The following is a 10964-nucleotide window of genomic DNA, read 5'->3' as shown; positions in this document are numbered from 1 at the left end:
AAAGAAATGAGAAGTTAGCAAGCACGCAAGCTCGCACGAGCAGGCAGTTTCTGTTTCAAGATTATCATTTTTAGACCATCTTAGTTGCGTGGCGAGTTTCTAGCGAGAATGCTTCTAACAGCTTCAATGAAGCAACGAGAACACGACAAGACACACCGTAATATGAGAGCTGTGCTTCGCATGCGCCAGTTTAACCTTTCTATTGATTGTGTCACAGTCTATTAAAGAGTGAAACTTTATCAACGACCAAAAACACGAGGGAAAATGTGCAATCAAAATTGTAATCATGTTGCCCCCTATATATTTCGTGTAAAACGCTTGCCTTTGGGGCATTCCGTGTATTTTCTATGGTGGGCTGCGCTATGGGAATGTGGACCGCGGCTGGTTCTGACTCGCCATCCTCCATGATGTTTACGGGTCCCGATATTCAGTCTAGATCACATTTGCATGGTGCGGAAAACACGCCGAGATCACATCGGCATGATGCGGAAATTATGCCACAGCCAAGTACTCACTAATGGCCACTATACGATAGCCACTGTCAGGCTGCGTTATTCGTTTCGTGTACACTCGACAAGGTCCAGGGAGCAAGAACCTGCGCATGCATTGACGTGTGAATTCTGGATCACGGAGAAGTGTCAGAGGGGAAAGTAGGTAGCTTTGATCAACGCTCTAGTCCCGCCTCGGTGGTCTAGTGGCTAAGGTACTCGGCTGCTGACCCGCAGGTTGCGGGATCGAATCCCGTAAAGCGTAAATCTATCTATCTATCTATCTATCTATCTATCTATCTATCTATCTATCTATCTATCTATCTATCCAGCCGCTTACGACTTTTAGCTCTCCTGGCCGTTTCGATAATGTTATCGATACGATACCAAACTCGGTATGGCATAACATGACTGTATGAAGAACATATTTGACTAGTCAAAAGAAGGAAATCATGGCATGTATGTCATGAATGTCATGATTTACATGGTCTTGCAGCTCTAGCGGTGGTTTCGTTCACATGGCATGTTGCACAACTGGTGTGGTATGGCATGATTGCATTGCTAACACAAGTGACACACTCTAACATGAAAACCATGATATGCGTGTCATGTAACAACGTGACTACATGCCACACTCATGATGCGCTCGCGGCCATTTCGCTAGCGTCACATTTACGTGATTTGTTATTGCAGTTGGTAAATAGATGACGCAGGTATGTGACTAGTGCAAACATGATAATCATGAAATGCGTGTCATGTTACAACATGACTACATGCCACGCTCATGATGCGCTGGTGGCCGTTTCGCTAGCTTCACTTATACCAAATTTGATATTACGGGGCGTGAATGGATGACGAAGGTATGATACTTGTGCAAACATGATAAACATGAGGTGCGTGTCATGTAACAACAAGACTACATGCTACGCTCATGATGCGCTCGCGGCCATTTCGCAAGCTTCACATGTTCCAAACTCGGTATTACTTGAATCGAACGGACGACATAGGTAAACGACAGATCCAAACATGATAATCACGAGATGCGTGTCATGTAACAACATGACTACATGCCACACTGATGATGCGCTCGCGGCCGTTTCGCAAGCTTCGCATGTGTCAAACTCGGTATTACCCGGCGCCAATAAATCACGAAGGTATGTGACTGGTGCAAACATGATAATCAGGAGATGCGAGTCATGTGAGAACACGACTACATGCCACAGTCAACGCACCGAGACATTTCGACGTGACGCGGTGCGCGTGCTCACCGGCGTTCATTTGGTCGCGTACACGGTGGCGTTGCCACGCCAGGTGCCGGTACTGCCATATACTCGCAGGCGCACGACGAGCTGCGTTGCTTTGACGCATGCGCGTTTCAGTGCGTCCTGCATCCCTCCGTAATGAAAAGAGGGAGACGCAGTGTTGTCTGGTTAACGCATCGGCGGGAAATGCAGCATGTCGCATTTCGCGCCAGTTGCCGTCGGGCCGCGCCCATGGAGGCTGGTCGCGCCTGGCGTCAGACTATGGAGAGCTCGCGTTTCGCTAACGTAGCTTCGCTGTGCCCAGCGTGCGCGCGCGTCAACGCTAAATTGGAGTATATTGGGCCCTTCATGGTGCGCTCGCCGCCGTTTTGCTACCTCCGCATGTACCAAATTTGGTGTTACGTGACGTCAATAGATGACGAAGGTAAACGACACATCAAAAAATGATAATCATGACACGGAAGTCACGTACGGCATCACTTTCCTCGACCTCGTAACGTTGTGCTGATTTCAAAGTGACATATCAACATTTTCATTCGTGCTTCACATATCATCTATTGCCACTGTACGTGGGATCTGCCAATTTTTTACCCCTTGTGTTATATGCATGGATGTCGCGTTGTCACACTCGAGGCTCTCAAAATCTACGTTGATTCTGCAACAGCTGCTGGCAGCCAGTCGATCTTTACGGCGTATACGTGACGCTTCTCTTCCGCAGTGTCTCCAGTTAAGCTTACATATACATTGATTGCACGGAGATTAGGTAGTCTCGTAGTCGGTATGTACGGTTCCTCTTTCTCGGATGACTGTCGCTGCTGCTTCCGGTTTGTAAATGACCACCGATAATGTCTTTTAAAAAGTGGTTAACGATTTTGAGTTTTTAGTACTCAACTATGGGAGAGCATGAAGCCGTCCCAAGGGCCACTATTAAAGACGTCGTCATCGCAGCGACGTGCTTGAAGGCCAGAACCTCTAACGCTGTTGTTCTCAAAGTTCTCTCGGTGCCATTGCCTTTGTCAGCCTTTACAACATTTAGCGATTACTGCACGCAGTACAGGTCCTGTGAACACGTGCGAAAGGTATGGTTTTCGTGTAAGGAAGTTCAACACTGCACTCTAGAATTACAAGTGTTTTGAAAGCTGTTTAATGTAATTGTATCAGCGAATACCTATTATTGGCTACTTTTAATAAAAATATGTTGCAATACTGCTGAAAATCGTCTTTTTCAATCTTTTTTTCTTTTACAATTTTATTCGCGTTCAATTATCCCGTTAATAAGGCCAATTTCGAATACATACAAATTTTTCTTTGATCTTGATTATGTTCACGAAAGCTTTATGCAACCTTTCTGCAGTGTACCTTTGGGAGGGTGGAGCTAGCCAAAGAGCTTCTCAGCTTTTGTTTAACCTAAATGAGCTACAATTAATTAGGTGGGCGAGTGGACAGGTGAAGCCGTTGATGATGATGATGATGATCCTTGATACCCTGGCGCACACCCACAAAGAGGGATCGGCCAAGAACCGGGCGGCAGGATCTTAACCAAAAGGCTTACGGTTTTTTAAACACAACGTAATTTTGGGCTGAAAAAATATATAGAAAGAAAAGCCAAAAATCAAAAAAGGAGTATATCTGAGCAGGGAGCGATGCAGGCTATCAGATGCGATTTGAGACAGAGCTAATGGTGGGTCTAAAATGATATATATATATATATATATATATATATATATATATATATATATATATGTATAAGTATATATATATAGGCAGTTTAACATGGCAATCGCTTTGTTTCAATGATGTATTCAAATACCACAGAGCAGACATCCGGGTGGCTATAACCGAATTTAATGCTGCCAAACGACAGAATTACTGCCACATTTAATTCTAATCCCAATTTTTCAAGTGGAGCTACCAGGCATCTTTTCTGCTGATGAGAATATCGGCGACAGAACAAAAAGAAGTGATCTATCGTTTCCACTTCTTCGCAAGTCTGACATAAAGGTGACGCCTTTAGACCAACTTTATGCAAATAATAATTCAGTTGCGGAATTCTGCAACGCAATCTTGTAAAAGTAACTTCCAAGTGCCGTGTTGCGCACCACTGTCTATTCCAGCGGCATCTTAGATGTGTGAAATCTCGATATTTATCCAATGTCTTGGTTTCGTGGCTCATCGACCAGCGTCTTCCTCGTCCCTCATTTGGTGCGCCCGTGGCGAAAATAATGTTCCTTTGCACAAGCTGCGCAGGATTTCTCCAGCGACCATTGTAGTTTAATTTGCCTATTCTGCTGAACTTACATGCTGTACGCCGGTACTACACCAAAGTGGTTTCAATAGGCTGGCATACGAAATGAAGTAGTTGGACACGAGAGTGAAACCGTTTCACAAAAGTGACCCCTACGTGGGTTCCTGTCTTGTAATGGCATGTGACAGTTTTTTAGGGTGTTAATTAGTGATCTTCGACGTCGGTTAAAAAGATACACGCCATGTTTAATGTGCTGCTTGTAAAAAAACAAAAATCACAAGACCAAATTTGCGAAAGTATCTCGTTTGGATGAATTGCTAAGTTTGTGTGTTGTAAAACAGCTCTTTATTAAATGCAGGCACTATAGATCAACCTTATTAGTGTAATGCATTCATAAACCCACACACAGACAAAACAAAGACTTTGTACTAAAAAAAGATATATTGAAAACACGCGCTTTGACATGAGGAGGAAATTCATAACAGAGCTAATGAAGTAAAACATTGATGAAAAAAGAATAAAAGTGAGTGAATCGGACTTTCGACAGAGTAAGCTATTGGGAGTTAAGTACTGATAATTATGCATTTCTTACTGCGTGCACGGGAAAATACGTGCTGTACTCTACATTAAAGAAAAGTGACATTTGCATACCTGCTAACCAAAACATTGCCCAATTATTCCAGTTGGGAACAGCAACGGGGAACTTTTTTTTTTACTGGACAGTGCTATGGAGGCTCGTAGAGCCCTTCAGTGTGCTCACCAGTATTCGCACCGAAGTTCATTATTACAGGCAGATTCAACGACATAGAAAGTTTTTTTGTGTGTTCAACACGTATTTGAAGAAAGGCGGAAAGTGACGCGCATCTTGCAGATAGCTGGCGTTTGCTTTTTGAGGGCAATATCTGCGTCACTGCCAAGTTACAATGGAGCACCACACCACGCAGAGAATATTAATATAAGAAAATGTGGGGAGATCAAAAAGTGACCTACAGGTGAGACTTCCTGTGAGGCGAGGCAGTAGATCATGCTTTGTTCAAAAAGTATTACGCCGTTACGCAAGAAACGAAGGTGAGCAGGAGCCTGTAAAGCATTTCGAATGAAGACGGTGTAAGAATGCAAAAGTATACAGTTTGCGGATGATCGCCCCTACGAGTTTAAGAAAGGAGCGCATGCCCACAACAGCAGTTGTATTTGCTGCTCCCCGGACTTTCAGGAGTGATGTGAGCACTGCTTTCAGAGAGTTACAATTTGTGCGCTGCAAGGCCGTTTGGCGTGTGCGTACGTGTGAAGGCCCGATGATAGTGCGTCTCTGCAGTAACTGCGGCAACAAAGGCCCCCAAAGAAAGTACATTTGGAGTGTTTAAGTCCAATCTTACGAGACGGAAGACGGCATCTAATGTAATTTTGCGCAATGTGCCGTGCATTTTAGAATATATCAGATACTGGTCTGTTGTCTCAGGGGCCCCCGAAACCAAAAATTAGGAGAAGCAGCCGGGCCAGCCCCCTGTAAATAAAAAAAATAGGGTAAGGATATTGACACCTCAGCCTAGTGATCGCCATTTCAACTATATGCGACATATTTTACAATTCCAACCGTGATTTAGATGATGAAATTTGAATGTGTTTATTGTGGACGGCAAATCAAATTCTTCCAACATCATTTTCCTCCTAAATCTAGCCCCTGTAATAAACTGGAGCGCTGACGATGGCAGGTTGCTGAAAACAAAGGCGACGAGTCGAACTACAGCTCTTATAAGCTGGTTCATTTAAGCTATCCTCAAATAGTTATTAATTAGTGAAAACTATAGATACTTTACCAACATTTTATATTTACAATATTCCTTTTCTTCTTCGTTGTTTCGAATGATAATTAATTCATGCAATATTGAAGTAATAGTGGATTTGGCCCAAAGACCGCGCGCAATCCAACCAAATAGGCTTCCTGGTGTACACGGCGCTCCGCCGCTGCACGGGAACGGCGGGAACCATTCGTGAACTGGGACCTTTCAAAATTATTCGGTCACTTCAAGCCGTCTCCTGAAACCTCTCGGAAACTATGATAAACGACTGGGACCCGATGACTCACCTGCATGAAGAGCCGACCCCGCAGTGCCTACTCAGGGTCAAGAAGGACATCGCCGAATTCAACGCCCAGCCACCACCAAGACTCTTCATCTCGCCCGAGGAGAGCGACGTCACCCAAGTCCACGTGCTCATGCTTGGTACTCCCGGTTCGCCGTACGAAGGCGGCTTCTTCCAGTTCTTCCTCAAGTTCCCGCCTAACTACCCGCTGAGCCCTCCCCGTGTTCGATTCCTTACCACGGATGGAGGTAGAGTTTATTTTCACACGCACCTTTACCCCGGCGGGAAGGTCTGCGTGACCACCTTGGGCACTGTAGGTGGACTGTGTGACTGGAGTCCCGCGCAGTCACTATCGAGCACGCTGATATCGATCCAGTCATTGGTGGGCGACAACGTTCACGATCGTGCGAGGGTCCAGTACGAGACTATCCGGGTGGCTGTGTGCGACCAAGTGGATGCGGCTCTTAAGGAGGACGCCAAGCTGCCACCTGCCTTCAGGAAGATCATACTCGAGTCCTTCCTCGAATCGTACGGCAAGTACGAAGATGCTGTGATGTCGCGGCTCCAGACGTGTTGGAAACTGGACGCCATGTTCGGGGCCGCAAAGCCGGCGGAGTACGAGAAGTTGTTGACACGACTCCAGAGCCTCAAACACAAGGTGGAAGAAAAGAAAGAGGCCGGAGCTGGTGCGGCGGTGGCGCCTGCACAAGCTGCTGCCGCGGCTGCTGCTGCTGCTGAGAACCAGAACCAGAACTGCTGAGAACCAGAACCAGAACGCCACCAAAGCCACTGCCAGTCTACAGCAAAACTGGACGACGCCACCGGCGACGATATTCGACAAAATCTATTGTATCAAAAATTATGACATGCACCGAAGTGCAAATTATGTTGATTTATAGATACGCATATTAAAATAAATGAGAACTACGCACGCGACTGTACCTTTAGACTTTTTTTTAGTTTTTATAGCAACGGCTTCCGTTTGCTACTGGTGCTTAGCTCGATTAAGTTATTGGGTGGTCAGCTTTCTGATCATTCCGGTGTCGCTGTCGTAGGTTGTGAACGAAAAAAAATCAGCTTTGCAGGACCAGAAAATTGAGAAATATGCAAATAAAATAAACAATCGAACATTCCGGGTATGGGTGGAAATCAAACCCAGGTAATTTGCGTGAACAAGCGGGTTTTTTGACACACAGTCATGCCTCTGCTTGTGAATGCAGGGAAAATAACTTTCTCTGCTTGGAAATTCAGTGAAAGTAACTTTCATGCTTTACGAACACAAGCCTTCTGTATACATGCTTGACAGTACAACATGAAATATTGCCGTAATGATGCGTGGTACAAACTAACATTGCCATCGGAGGTCAGAACATTTGATTATCATAATGACTTCATAGTTTGAAGCCAGTCACGCACAACAAAAGCCACACACGTTACTGCACCTTTTATGCCATGCAGTGGGTGCATAGCAAGTGCGAGAAGATTAAGCAAAGTAAGTGTTTCGCTATCGCGTTCAATTCCTAAAGGAGAAGCTTAAGGTCCCCCCCCCCTCTTTTTTTTATTTTCTCCTAATTGTCTTGCGACGCCATCACAGCTGAGCATTACTCTTGTAAAAGTTATAAAACGCTCAAGTGACCGTTGGTAGAACATAGTTGCTAAACCACACTTGCGAGAAGATTAAGCAAAGTAAGTGTTTCGCTATCGCGTTCAATTCCTAAAGGAGAAGCTTAAGGTCCCCCCCCCCCCCTTTTTTTATTTTCCCTTAATTGTCTTGCGACGCCATCACAGCTGAGCATTACTCATGTAGAAGTTATAGAACGCTCAAGTGACCGTTGGTAGAACATAGTTAGTTGCTAAACCGCACTTGCGATTGCCGTACTTATTGTGCCGCTGTGTTTGACGTTGACTGCACTCCGCAGTATCAGCCAAGTAGCCCCATTGACTGGGCTCTACTGCAATTAGCCGGAGAGAACTTCTTTGATAAACAAGAGCACGATGACTCCGTGAAGTGTCCTTGAAACACATTGGCATCAGTCATACTTTCGATTTCACACTTTTTACATGGTTTCACAGCCATGGATTCAACTTCTGCTGAGTTCAATTGCTGTCACTTTATTGAGGTTTCAAATAATAATACTATTGGGTGCTTCACGTCCGAAAACCATGATATGATTATGAGAGACACAATAGTCGAGAGATCCGGAAATTCGAACCATGTGGTTCTCATGAACGAGCAACGACCTCGTGCGGAAAACCGATTTCTACCATTTTGCCTCCATAGAAATACAACCACCGCGGCCGGAATGGAGCCCGTGACCTACGGATCAGCAGCCGGGCACCTTAGCTGGTGATCAACAGTGGTGGGCTATTGGGGTTTCACTGTGACGTTGGACAGTTCACTCGAGTCTTCAACGAGCCCTTGTACGATTTGCATAAAATGCCGAAAACAGTCGACACTGAAATCCTGTGACTACCTGCTCGGCGATGTAGAAAAACATTGAGCAACCTAGTCACTTCGAAGCTCAAACTTCCAACACTGAAAACAAAGGTGACGATTTTGTGATTTCTAATATACGCTAAAAAACAAAGTAATGTTCCACGGATCTTTTTTTGACGAGCGACACAGCACTTCGAAAATTTTCCCTATACATCGGATCAAAACGCAATTTTCCTAACTTTGCGACAATTTTAGCGCCTCTAGGGGACGAAGCCGAAAATTTCTACTTTTCTCTACGTGGGTCAAGAAAAGATTCCCTGTAGAGTGGCTCACCCACACACATTGCGTAGAACCACGCGGATATTCTCAATGAAGCTCACGGTGACACTTTCAAAAAGTTATGAACTGGCCTACATATTACTCGGACAGGCTAGTGAATTACTGTAATAACGAAAGTGATAATCTAATTCCCATGTCAGCAAACGGAGAAACGTACCGAATGCGCAACTAGCGTTTGCTACGTATGATAACATGGATGCGCGTTCTTTGCACATAGGTTGTGCCCTCTGCATTTCACTATGCAGAACAGGGTGTGCCCATGGTTGACAAGCTGTGTTTGCGGCGCGAACGCACGCGCACACGCCATCCGCAAATAGATCAGACTACTGTCAAGGTCACCACCCAGGGCGCCTGCATTTACGCATTCATGTAATGCGAAACAAGCAAGCCGCCTGTGGAAATACGATGAGTGGGAAAAAAAAGAAAGGCGAAAGATAACAGGAATGTTAACGCTGCATTGGTAACGAACATTGCCGCAATATATGGGGCGTCTATGCGCATCGCATGTATTTCGTCATGACCACCGCATCTGTGTACAATGTGCCGCAATGAGAGTACTCGGCACATATGGAAGTATCTAGCACGATACAAGACACGACACAACGCTTTCTGTGGTTCATTTGTTCATTCTGACCAATGCCGCTCTGCAGCTGCTGACACTCTGATTCTGGGGCCACTACTGTAGGTCCAGCGCTCGATCTGATGACACTCGTTAAATGAGGAACGCGGCCATGAGCAGGTTGCGCTTTCTGTTGGCTCGAGCCTCTCATGCGCACAATGTATCGTACACTTCCCGGTGTCAGATCTACACATCCGGTGTCAGATGTACTAAGCGCTGGTATTATACTCGGGACGTTTCAGATTAGGTTGACTGCACGTCGGTGCTTTGGCAACACTCTGGTTTCTAACATTATTTGGGGTTCTTCATCCCAAACATACGACACGAGTATGAGAGACAATGTTCTGAAGCGTTCCGGAACTATCGATCATCTGGTGTTGAATAATTCGCACGGACATCGCACAGTATTCAGGTTTGAAATTCCCCATCATTAAATTGAGACCGCCTCGGCCGGGATCAAATCACGACCTTCGCCGAAGTCCAGCACTGTAGCCACTGCTCCACTGTAGCGGATAATATTTTTGTTTACGTGTTGCTCAAACTGTCCGCAGTCGCTGTGTACTGTGCAATATCAAAGCAATATAAAGACCACAAGATTTCCGAAACCGCCAAAAAACTTTCTCTACTGCTTCCCTCGTAACCATATTAGTGATTTTTGAAGCAAAAATCCCAATATTTCTAATACTTTCAGAGCCAACGTGAGCTCATGGTGTGGACTGAGCATCCTGAAAACACTACGCATGCTCCTGAAGCTAGGACACTGCACCATGACGGGTCACATGCTTTGTGTCAGGCAAAAAGAAATCTTTTTACCCGACATTCAATTCACTAGCTAACTCATTAGGCAATTCGCCACGTCAATGAGGTAAAAAGCTTGGATGACACACATCAGTGAAGCAGAAGAAGGGGACAAGCTTTGAACTGCCGTTGCTTCGCTTACGTTCATTGTACCACAGTGAACAAAAGAAAAGTTCCGTTGGATGCCATGCACTCTAGTAACCTATTTCACGCGAAGCAGTCAGTGAGAAGTTGACTATGCCAAACCTTTCTTTCTTTCTTTCTTTCTTTCTTTCTTTCTTTCTTTCTTTCTTTCTTTCTTTCTTTCTTTCTTTCTTAAAATTTTTCTATTGCTCTGAGTCAAGAGATAGATATGCATCAATGTCGTTGTGAATTTAAGTAGTGAGCGTATTGAGGGCCTATCTGAAACGATTCATTCACAAGCGCTAATGATGTACTTAATGTTCTGATGGAGCATTAGATAGATATGTGGGGTTTAACGTACCAAAACCATCATATGAATATGAGAGACGCCGTTGTGGAGGGCTCCAGAAATTTCGACCACCTGGGGTTCTTTAACCTGCACCCAAATCTGAGCACACAGGCCTACAGTATTTCCGCCTCCATCGGAAATGCAGTCGCCGCAAACGGGATTCAATCCCGCGATCTGCGGGTCAGCAGCCGAGTACCTTAGCCACTAGACCACCGCGGCGGG

The 10964-nt window shown here is 45.2% G+C and overlaps 1 pseudogene; it reads left to right on the top strand.

The window, feature by feature from the left end:
• Nucleotides 1-6051: 6051 nt before the first annotated feature.
• Nucleotides 6052-6837, top strand: LOC142802863 (ubiquitin-conjugating enzyme E2 Z pseudogene; annotated as a pseudogene).
• Nucleotides 6838-10964: the final 4127 nt, after the last annotated feature.

The sequence above is a fragment of the Rhipicephalus microplus genome, chromosome 3, assembly GCF_043290135.1.
Source record: "Rhipicephalus microplus isolate Deutch F79 chromosome 3, USDA_Rmic, whole genome shotgun sequence".
NCBI lineage: Eukaryota > Metazoa > Arthropoda > Arachnida > Ixodida > Ixodidae > Rhipicephalus > Rhipicephalus microplus.
This window is presented reverse-complemented; position numbering and strand designations above follow the sequence as displayed.